We start from the raw sequence: 10,804 nt of genomic DNA on the forward strand, positions 1-10,804 counted from the left end.
TACTTTGCACCATTTTGTTATGAAGCACCAGCACTACATGAACACTCAGATGTGTGAAGCACTGACTGACTAAGTTATGTTTTTTTGCGGTCCCTCTCACCCTCCCCAGCGATGCGAATTCACCAGCACAAGAAGGACCGACGCACCCGTCTAAAAGCCCTAACTCCAGCTGGCTACCTCAGCCGCCTACCTTTTATTCCCCGCTCAGGCGAAATTTTTATTAACAAATATAAATTCAGCCTACACACCCGAAACACTTCGCAAGTGGTATACCCCTTACCTGCCCCCTCGATGTCCTTACTGCCGTACCACCACTCCATCAGACCTCAAACACCTAGTTTGGTGGTGCCCAACTTTCGCCAGGCACCGTACATTCAAATCGCCCCAACCCCATCCCTATCCACAACAAACGGATGCATAACTATTATACGAAATAGCAGTTTATTCAATTAAAAGCGGTCTAGTTTGAGCGGGTCCTCCCCCGAACGAACTGGTGAACGTGCACAAACCCTATTGCGATCACCACGAACTGGCCCATGAATTGCAGGTTCCAAGAACTGGCCCAGTTATTGAGTCTACTGAGAACGACCAGCATTTGTTTGTTTTCTCTCACCCTCCCTCCCCATTCCTTTCGCCCATCGTGACCAGTGGTCATCCTTTTCTATTAAAGGTTGTCTCTCTCTCTTAGCTGTGTTTAGGAAGCTGTACTACAGCATATATAGGGAGATTGGCCGATATTGGCAAAAAAAAAAAAATGTCCAGCGTTCGCCGCGTGCCTCGAGCACATGTTCGTCAAGCCAGCATACCCACTTAAGAAGATTGACCAACATTGACCCAAGAAAAGCTCCAGCGTTCGGCGTATCATGGCAACCCTTGCTTGGAACGAGAAAAACACGTCATAGCATACACCCCTCGTTCGTTCGTGCTCGTGTCGTCGTGCGCATGCGCCCCGTACCGTAGAAGAGCCGCGAGTTGAATGTCGAAGCTGCTGTAGGTGATCAATGACTCCACATGGCCCGGCCGCGGATAGTTCGCACGGCCGAGGGGGAAGAGGCCGCTCTGCTTCGAGAAGTTCAGTGTGCAAACCATCCGCTAGCGACGATAAGTCGCGCTTGCAGAGTGGCGTACGAAAACGTCGACCAAAACTACCAGCTCACTCTGGCCTTGCTCTACATAAGGTCATTGAACTTCCATGCCGCCGACATCAACCACGACACCACAACAATACTAAAACTCAACTTTGTGTATGTGGGAGCGGCCCGCAACTGCAACCCCAACAACGTAGTTCCTCAGGACCAAAAAATAAAAGTTCTCTGCCTGCCTACCTGCCTGCCTGCCTGCCTGCCTGTGTCCGTAATGATCACCTACAATAGCGTCGCCATTCAAGTCTTGCGCGTAAGTGCAGCCTTCACTGAAATTTTTGTTCATCCATGTAATTTAACCTTGTTGCTTCAATACCGTTATGCTTTCCATTTAGAAAGTCTTAATGATATTGTCACAGGACATATAGGTTGGCAATACCCCACAAAATCATGGTGGCAAAAGACAGCGACGACGACGCCGAAGAGTGGGCTGGCCTACCTTTCGCTATCTATCTGATGGCCGCCATGTAATAGCAATTTTCCTTTGTTTTTTTTATCCTTTGAGATGAGGGAGGCAAACAACCACAGTACTTTCAAACCCGCACAGTCACTATGACGGCACTATGACGACACTCAGGCACTATGACGACACTATGACGTCATGCGGGGCAGGGGCCACTGCGGAGGGGATCTGTTTTGTGCCCCCCGCGGGGCACGAGACGCTGCCTATTTTTAACTCCACGTGAGATGAAAAGAGAGAAAAAAGTAATGGGAATAGATTGTTCGCCTTCTTCATGGTTCCTGTCATCTTCTCTGCCGCCACGTAACATTTGGTGCAGTGTGCGGGTACATAACATTAACCGACCAAATTTAGGGAAAATCCCCAAGGTGGAGTAATATTCTGCGAAGGAAAGTTTGACATCCACCTGAATGCATCCATACGGCTACAAAGGAAAGCTATACAGCTTTCTGAGAAACTTCGCAGTTGAAGAAAAAGTCGTCCTGGTCCAGGATTCGAGCCCGGGACTACCGCTTAACCGGAGCAGTCGCTCTACAAACTGAGCTAAGCAGGAGGCTAGTCGCTTGTAGCGCGAGAGCGAATAGATCAACAACTCGAAGTGAAGGACAGGTGTAATCGACCAAATTTAGGGGAAATCCCCGAGGTGGAATAAGATTGTGAAGGACAGGTGTAATCGACCAAATTTAGTGGAAATCCCCAAGGTGGAGTAAGATTCCACCTTACTCCACCTTGGGAATTTCCTCTAAATTTGGTCGATTACACCTGTCCTTCACTTCGAGTTGTTGATCAATTCGCTCTGGCGCTACAAGCGACTAGCCTCCTGGTTATCTCAGTTTGTAGAGCTACTGCTCCGGTTAAGCGGTGGTCCCGGGTTCGAATACTGGACCAGGACGAATTTTTCTTCGAACTGCAAAGTTTCTGAGAAAACTGTATAGCTTTCCTTTGTAGCCGAATGGCTGCATTCAGGTGGATGTCAAACTTTCCTTCGCATGACGTTATCCATCTTCTCATCCGGAACAAAAACTACCGGGCACACAGGCTCGGCGCGTTTCAGAAATTGGGATGCGTTCCGGAAAGCCTTCAACAGCATCCCATCTGACCCCACTCAGCCCTTCGAAGCATGGATAGATGACATCCTTCATGAGGCCAATGCCCAAACTCAAACCATAGCCCTAACAGATCAGACTCCAAGTTTTGACACGAAACTCCTCCATATATAGGAGGCATGCCACAGCTGAACCCGCAGGTGGAAACGACAGCGTCGCAATTGCAAGATCTGCAAAAAGATAGCCATTCTCACTCAACGGGCGGCAGAATACGCGCAGTTGCTAAGCAAGGAGAATTGGCTCCAGATATGTGACAGTTTGCAAGGGACATTAGCCACCCGCAAGACATGGCACTTTCTCCGTCACCTCATCGACCCCATCAAAAGCAAAGGGGAGTCGAACAAAAACATGGCCCGTACCCTTCACGCACATCCCAGCACATCAGAACAACTTATCCAGGACCTACAAAACAAGTATTTACAAACGGAAGTCCTTGCACCTCCCCCTCCCTACACAGGAAATCCCAAAGAGCACCTCGGCCATGACATTCAGTTATATGAACTCAAAGCAGCATTGCAGGGGTGTAAGAAACACAGCGCTTCTGTACCGGATCAGAGAACTTACAAAATACAAACCAACCTTCGGGATGGTGCACTGGCAACCCTGCTCACACACCTCAACGAGTTTTCGTCCACCGGCAGGATACCTACCCAGTGGAAGACGGCGGAGGTCCGATTCATTCCAAAACCAGGCAAATCCCCACACATAGAAAACCTACGACGTATTTCCCTCACCACATGTGTTGGGAAGATATTAGAACGAATTATGCTCAAAAGACTACAGCCGCACCTCGAAGATAACAACCAAATCCCGGACACGATGTTCGGCTTTCTCCGAAACCTGAGCACCCAAGATGTCTTCCTACAAATAAATGAAGAAATTATTGCGCCTGCCACGTGCTAGAGCAATACCACGGCCATCCTCGCGCAAGACTTAAAAAGGGGCGTTTGAGCACGTGACGCATGCAGTGATTCTCGGCAAGCTCAACTAAACTGGCCGTGGAAAACAGGCACAGGACTACATCGCCGACTTTCTCACGAGAAGACACGCAATACTCAAACTCGGCGACATCAAATCAAAACCAATCAAATTTGGCAGCAGGGGCACGCCTCAAGGGTTGGTGTTATCCCCTCTTCAACATCGTCTTCCTGGGTGTGGCAGAGAAGCTAGAGGAGATACCCAACCTATGGCATGCCTTATACGCAGCACAGGCACGGACAGATACAAACTTTCAGGAGACACTACAACTCGCCGACTTCAGGAGACACTACAACTCGCCGAAAAAAACAGGCAGCGAATATTCCCACGCAAGCACCCCAGAAGTCCGGACTGATAGTAATCATAAAGAGATCAAATCAACAAACTGAAGATATTTCGGTAACTATAGATAGCTATGCGGTTCACCCCAGCTCTGAACTGCCAATTCAGCTAATACCAAGAATGACGATACAATCCGCAATCGCCCTAAAGTCCCAGATCAAAGTTACCCAAATGATTCGCCGTATCACCAACAGGCATCGAGGCATGAAAGAACAGGACACAACGCGCTTAGCTCAAGCATTTGTTATATCCCGACTCACCTACGTCGCACCCTACCTCGTTTTAACCAAAGAAGACATCGACAAAATCAACCCTCATACGCAAAGCCCTCAAGCAGGCACTCGGTTTACCTGTAAGCATGTCCACAACAAAAAATACTTCAAATTGGGCTTCACAATGCCGTAGAACGTATTGAAGGACACCTCTCGAGTAAACGACTTCGTCTGGCGCAAACACAAGCTGGATGATCTACAGTACTTCGCCACATCACGTGGCCTCGCCGAGAACAGACTAATCTGGCCTCAATACCAGACGACTGGCGCCAGCCCAATTTAATTCGGCCTCATCAAAAAAAAAACATGCATCTGGACCTCCATCAAGGCCGACGGAAAGCCCGAAGCCAAACGCATGAACGAATTTATGGCAGCCGTTTCGACGTGGCATATACTGACGCAGCCTGCTACGACGACAACCGGACCATGAATCTGTTGCAACAAACAAAAATGCCTCGACAACCTGCACGTCACTGCGGACGTCCGTCGCGAGGGGAGCAGAACTGGCCATCCCCTATCCGTCACCCAGTGCTCTGCAACGACTGTAATGATAGACTCCCAAGCAGCTTGCCGGTGTTTCTCGTCGAGACGGGTGGCTCCCACGGCGCTCCGAGAGCTCCACAGACATTACCCAAAACACCCAGTACACGTCAACATTGTGTGGATCCCTGCCCATTCCTCATTGACGGGTAACAATTTCGCCCATCAACAGGCGCGAGATCTGGCCAAGCGAGCTCCTGAGTTTTCGACAGCCCTCCACCTCTCCTAACCTATCAAGAAATTACCCAGTATATTACAGGACAAGACAAACACTCACAAGCCCTCACACATCACTTATCAAACCTGAAGAAATTACTCTGGGACAAATTCAAGCAGGCAATTTCGTACACCCCGTAAGAATGCATTTATTGTTCCCGACACAGTACGCAGCCAAATGGAAATTCTGCAATAAATTAGGTACGTTCCGTAATATCATTGTAGGCTGCAAGGAAAACCCCGACCAATCAGACCTTCCAAATGGCCTTTCCCCTGAGCAGTGTGAGATAGTTACTAGCGGTCGTCTGGAGGACCAAGCACGTGCTCCTTGTGACCCGGGATACCACGGCATCTCTCCCCATCCTGGCACCCGCTTCGCACCTCAGCGGCTTTGTCGCAATCTTAGAGGGTCCGTGAACCGTGCTGGGCAGCCTCAGCCCCGCCGTGACTAGAACTCGCACTCGACGACGTCCTCCCACGTCCAAGACGAGAGCAGACAAGAGCAGACAAGATGTGACAAGTGGATGATGCGTGTCCCCCGCCCTGAGGTCCGACGTGGTTCCAAGCGTCGTTGCCTTGCGGACATCGCTTCTACGGGGCCAGGGCCTGTGTTCCCAAAACTCGCCTGTGGCGGTAAACGGTTATTTCTCGTGTCATCGCATTGCTAATCTGCATCACCACCCTCACCGTGCCGCACCTTCGACCCGGACCGTCGCCCTAGACCGGTGGGGGATGACAAATGATGAGCGACGACGACGATGGAAAGGCTGGCGCACCTTGTGGTGGCTATCAGATGGTCACTATGTAAATAATGGAAATAGAATTTTCGCCTTCTTTGTGGTTCATGTCATCTTCTCTGCCACCACGTAACAATATGATAGGAAAGGCTCAAAATGAGCTGCAAAATTCAAGCAATCTAAGTAGCCATTATTGAATGCACAGGAAACAACGTTTAGAGATGGTTCCCTGCTTAAATACATGTAACGCAGTGTGTAGAGTGCCGTTCGACGGCACTCTAGCTGATCGCTGCAGGCGTGGCTGGAGTGCCGTCCGACGACATTCGAATATTTAATACTAGGCTACCCCCGCCAAAGCGTCTGTTGTTGTAGTGTAGAGGATGCGTCTTAGCTTCTTGATCCCAAGGCCGGTGGTTCGAGACCGGCTTTTGCCTCACTTATTTCTTTTTAATCTATAAATGGAACTATTAATTTTTATGGCTTAGGTTACTTTGGGCGTTTTAAATTATTCCTTTGTGTGCGTTAGGTTGTGTTATGTTTAGGTTAGGTTATGTTAAGTTGCCTAGCTTTACGTTATCTAGAACGATATGGTGCCAGAAGCGGTAATGTTACAAAACGCCGGTGGACGTCGAGATAGTGGATGTCGTGTTGCGATCGCGTTATCAGCGCAGCGGTTGGCTAGCAGCGCGTGCGCAGCAGCGACGCTTTGTGTATAAATTGGCGCACCCGGCTTGGGTGCGCGTCCTTCAGTTGTGAGGCTGCCAGTGCGCGCCTCGGGAAATAAAGCAACGTTTTCCACGCTTGCCCGGATGCCGGTTACTACAAGTGGCGACGAGGATGGGATCCGCACCGAGCTTCTAAAATGACTGCGCCCGTTGTGCACAGCAAAACCGTCGGCACGTTGCCGGAGTTCCAGCCGGACAGCGGTAATTTCGAGGTGTACTTGGAACGCTTCGAATTGTTGGCTGCCGCCAATGACATCGCTGCAGAGAAGAAACTGCAAGTCTTCTTAACGGCCATAGGGGAAACCGCCTATGTCACGCTCCGGAGCTTACTGCTGCCCAAGACACCGGCCAAGGCATCGTACGTGGAAGTGGTGAGTGTGCTGAAGAAACATTACACTCCAAAACGTTCACTGGTCGCCGAACGCTATCGGTTCAACCAACGCCAACAAGCGCCACATGAAAGCGTGGCAGACTTCATAGTGGAATTGAAGAAGCTGGCTTCGACATGCGAGTTCGGCAATTTCCTGAACGACGCTCTGCGGGATCGGCTGGTGGCGGGATTGCGCACTGAAGCCGTACGCTGCAGGTTACTTGCCCTTCCGGACGAAGAAATCACGTGGGAGCATGCGTGCAAGGTCGCCATCGCCATGGAAGCAGCGAGCCAGGACACGAAAGAGATGCTGCAACCAAACAAGTCGGGAGCATCTTCTGACAGTACGGAAGTGTACTGGCAACGAGGGACGCAGAAATCTCCGCAAAAAGGAAAACCAAGCAAAGTGGGACGAAGAAAAACGAGCCCTGCTAAGAAGGCGTCGCAAGGGACTAAAACGAGCTGTCACCGGTGTGCAGGACACCACCCTCCTGTGAGTTGCCCTTTTTTGACTAGTGACTGTTTCAAATGTAAAAAAAAGGGTCACATTGCGAAAATGTGTAAAACGAAACTTGTGCATAGTGTAGAGCCGCAGGAGGCTAGAGATTTGCTTACTTTGTGTCACGTGAACCGTTCCGACACACCCCCATTTAGAGTAAACGTTACGATAAATGGGAAGGTAGTTCCTATGGAAATTGATACGGGTGCGGCCGTGTCGATTATTTCGGAAGTAGAGTGGGCGAGGCACTTTCCTAATGCCAGTTTCACGCAAGAGGATGTGAAATTAATGACGTACAACGGTACGCCTGTCGCGGTTGCTGGAGTAGCCGACGTAACAGTTGAGTATCAAGGACAGTGTTTCAAATTGCCTCTGGTGATTGCTAAAGAGTCTGAAGGCGCAAGGATGCCTACGCTGTTTGGCCGAAATTGGCTTTCAAAGATAAAACTCAACTGGCGTGAGGTTTTTTCCGTGCAGGCATTGGAAAGGGAAACGCCCCTCACTGAAAAGTACCGTGATGTATTTAATGCTGGTTTTGGTGCTATCAAGGGTTTCAAAGCAAGCATTGTACTTAAAGAGAACGCATGCCCAGTGTTCTGCAAAGCGCGATCAGTGCCATACGCCTTGCGCGAGCGAGTCGAGCAAGATTTCGCTAATCTCGAAAAAGCGGGGGTAGTGTATCGGGTAAGGCACAGCAAGTGGGCGACGCCTCTTGTGATTGTTCCAAAGAAAGACGGAACAGAACTTCGGCACTGTGGGGATTACAAAATCACAGTAAATCCTGCAATTGAAGTCGATCATTACCCCTTGCCGCTGCCCGAGGATATTTTTGCCACACTTGAAGGCGGAACCGTGTTTTCTGTCATTGATCTGTCGAAGGCGTACCTTCAGCTGGAACTGGATGAGCAAGCACAAGAATTGCTCACCATAAACACTCACATGGGCCTTTTTAGGTTCCGTCGCTTGCCTTATGGCGTAGCGTGTGCTCCAGCAATTTTCCAAGCTGTAATGGATCAAATCCTGCAAGGTATGCCTGGCACTGCCTGCTACTTGGATGACATTGTCATAGCCGGAGTAGACTACAAGCAGTGTTACGACAGAGTGGAGGAGGTGCTAAGGCGCCTGAGTGAACATGGTATCAAAGTAAATGCCAAGAAGTGTAGGCTCTTTCAGCAGCGCATAACGTATTTGGGGCATGACATTGACAAAAATGGCTTGCACCCTACGGCCGAAAAGGTCGTGGCCATCAAAGAGGCGCCGAAACCTACTAGCGTGACGCAGCTGAAGGCCTTTTTGGGCTTAGTAAATTTCTATGGAAAGTTTCTGCCAAATTTGGCTACGATTCTAGAACCGCTGCACGACTTGCTCCGCAAGGAGAGCAGATGGCATTGGTCGCGTAAGTGCGACGAGGCGTTCGCAACTTGCAAGAAAATGCTGTCCGACAAAAGCGTCTTGCAGCTCTACGATGTAAAAAAGCCACTGCAAATCACGTGTGACGCATCGGAATACGGGCTAGGGGCTGTGTTATCGCACGTTGAAAACATGAATGAAAAACCCATCGCTTTTGCTTCACGGTCGTTGTCCCCGTCCGAGCGTAACTATGCGCAAATAGAAAAAGAAGCCCTGAGCATAGTTTTCGCGGTGAAAAAATTTCACAAGTATCTTTACGGGCGAGATTTCAACGTGTTAACGGACCACCAACCCCTGACAACCCTGCTTGATCTTAAACGGCAGGGCAGCGCTGTTGCAACTGCAAGAGTGCATCGATGGGTCACATTTTTGGCGAACTATCGCTACAAGATAAAGCATAAGCCAGGGTCGGCTATCAGTCATGCGGACGCGTTGTCTCGCTTGCCGCTGCCGGACACGGACGACCACAGTGAAGATATTTTTTATTTTGCGCCACTGAATGAGTTGCCGCTGACAGCGAAAGATATTGAGCGCGAAACTGGACAGGACAAACTGTTGAGTGTCGTTCGTGACATGATATGGCACGGCTGGAAAAAAACTGTACCCGAGCAGTTAAAGCCATTCTGGTTGCGCCGGTTTGAACTCAGTGTAGATAACGGATGCATTGTGTGGCTGAATCGCGTAGTTGTGCCGCAGTCCTTGCACAGTGTTGTCTTGGGGTTGCTGCACGCACAGCACTTGGGGATAACCAAAATGAAAGCGGTAGCAAGGTCAATGCTATGGTGGCCAGGCATGGATAGCGCCCTGGAAGAAACTGTGCGGAAGTGCAAAATTTGTCAGTCTGTCCTTCCTGAAGCTCAACCTGTACCTTTGACACCATGGCAAGTGTGCCAAAACCCATGGGAAAGAGTACATCTTGATTTTGCAGAAGAAAAAGGAAAAATGTTTCTGCTAGCCATAGACTCCTACTCCAAATGGTTGGAAATTAAACCTATGGGTGTAACAACTGCCGCGAAGACGATTGAAGTTGTGCGATCTTGGTTTGCTGCGCATGGACTTCCTCTGGAAGTGGTAACTGACAATGGTCCGCAGTTTCGTGCACAAGAGTTCGAAGACTTTCTTTCATCGAATGGTGTTAGGCACACACTGACACCCCCCTATCATCCGCAGTCTAACGGAGCTGCGGAGCGCGCGGTGCAATCCACCAAGACAGCACTACTCAAACAGAATCTAGAAGATTCTGAAAAAGGCACTACGAGGTCTCTTCAACACAGACTAGACAACTTTTTGTTTTCTTACCGCACAACTCCTCACACTTTTACGGGAAGGACACCCGCGGAATTATTCCTGCGAAGGAAACTGCGGACCAGGTTGTCGTTGCTACGGCCAGACACTCGAAATGAAATGGTTGTGAGGAGGGAGAAAATGAAAACTCTGGCGGACAAGCGAAGAGGTCGGCCCCGAGTGTTTGCTATGGGTGACAGTGTGTTGGTGCGTTCTGTGCGCGGTGATGTGGTGAAATGGTGGCTTGGCAGAGTGACGCGTGTCAAGTCTCCGTCAACCTATTTGGTGTGCGTCGGAAACAAAGTGAGGTTCGTGCACGCTGACCATCTGCGACCATCCTGCGTTGAATCGACCAATCATCCAGACAACCACCCTGAATGCGAACTGCCTCATGCACCTGACGTGGTCCCTGCTGCACTTACAACGGAACGCCTTGCCGAGCCGGCTACACGTGCCACGGTAGCGTCGTCGGCCAGCAATGAAGAAGCGGTCCCTTTGCGGAGGAGCAACAGGGAACGACGACCACCGGACCGTTTGACCTACGATAGTTTTTAGAATTGTGCAGGGAGGGAGTGTCGTGTTGCGATCGCGTTATCAGCGCAGCGGTTGGCTAGCAGCGCGTGCGCAGCAGCGACGCTTTGTGTATAAATTGGCGCACCCGGCTTGGGTGCGCGTCCTTCAGTTGTGAGGCTGCCAGTGCGCGCCTCGGGAAATAAAGCAACG

This window comes from Haemaphysalis longicornis, unplaced genomic scaffold (genome assembly GCF_048455015.1).
Source record: "Haemaphysalis longicornis isolate Haplotype H1 unplaced genomic scaffold, Haemaphysalis longicornis Haplotype H1 scaffold_7, whole genome shotgun sequence".
NCBI lineage: Eukaryota > Metazoa > Arthropoda > Arachnida > Ixodida > Ixodidae > Haemaphysalis > Haemaphysalis longicornis.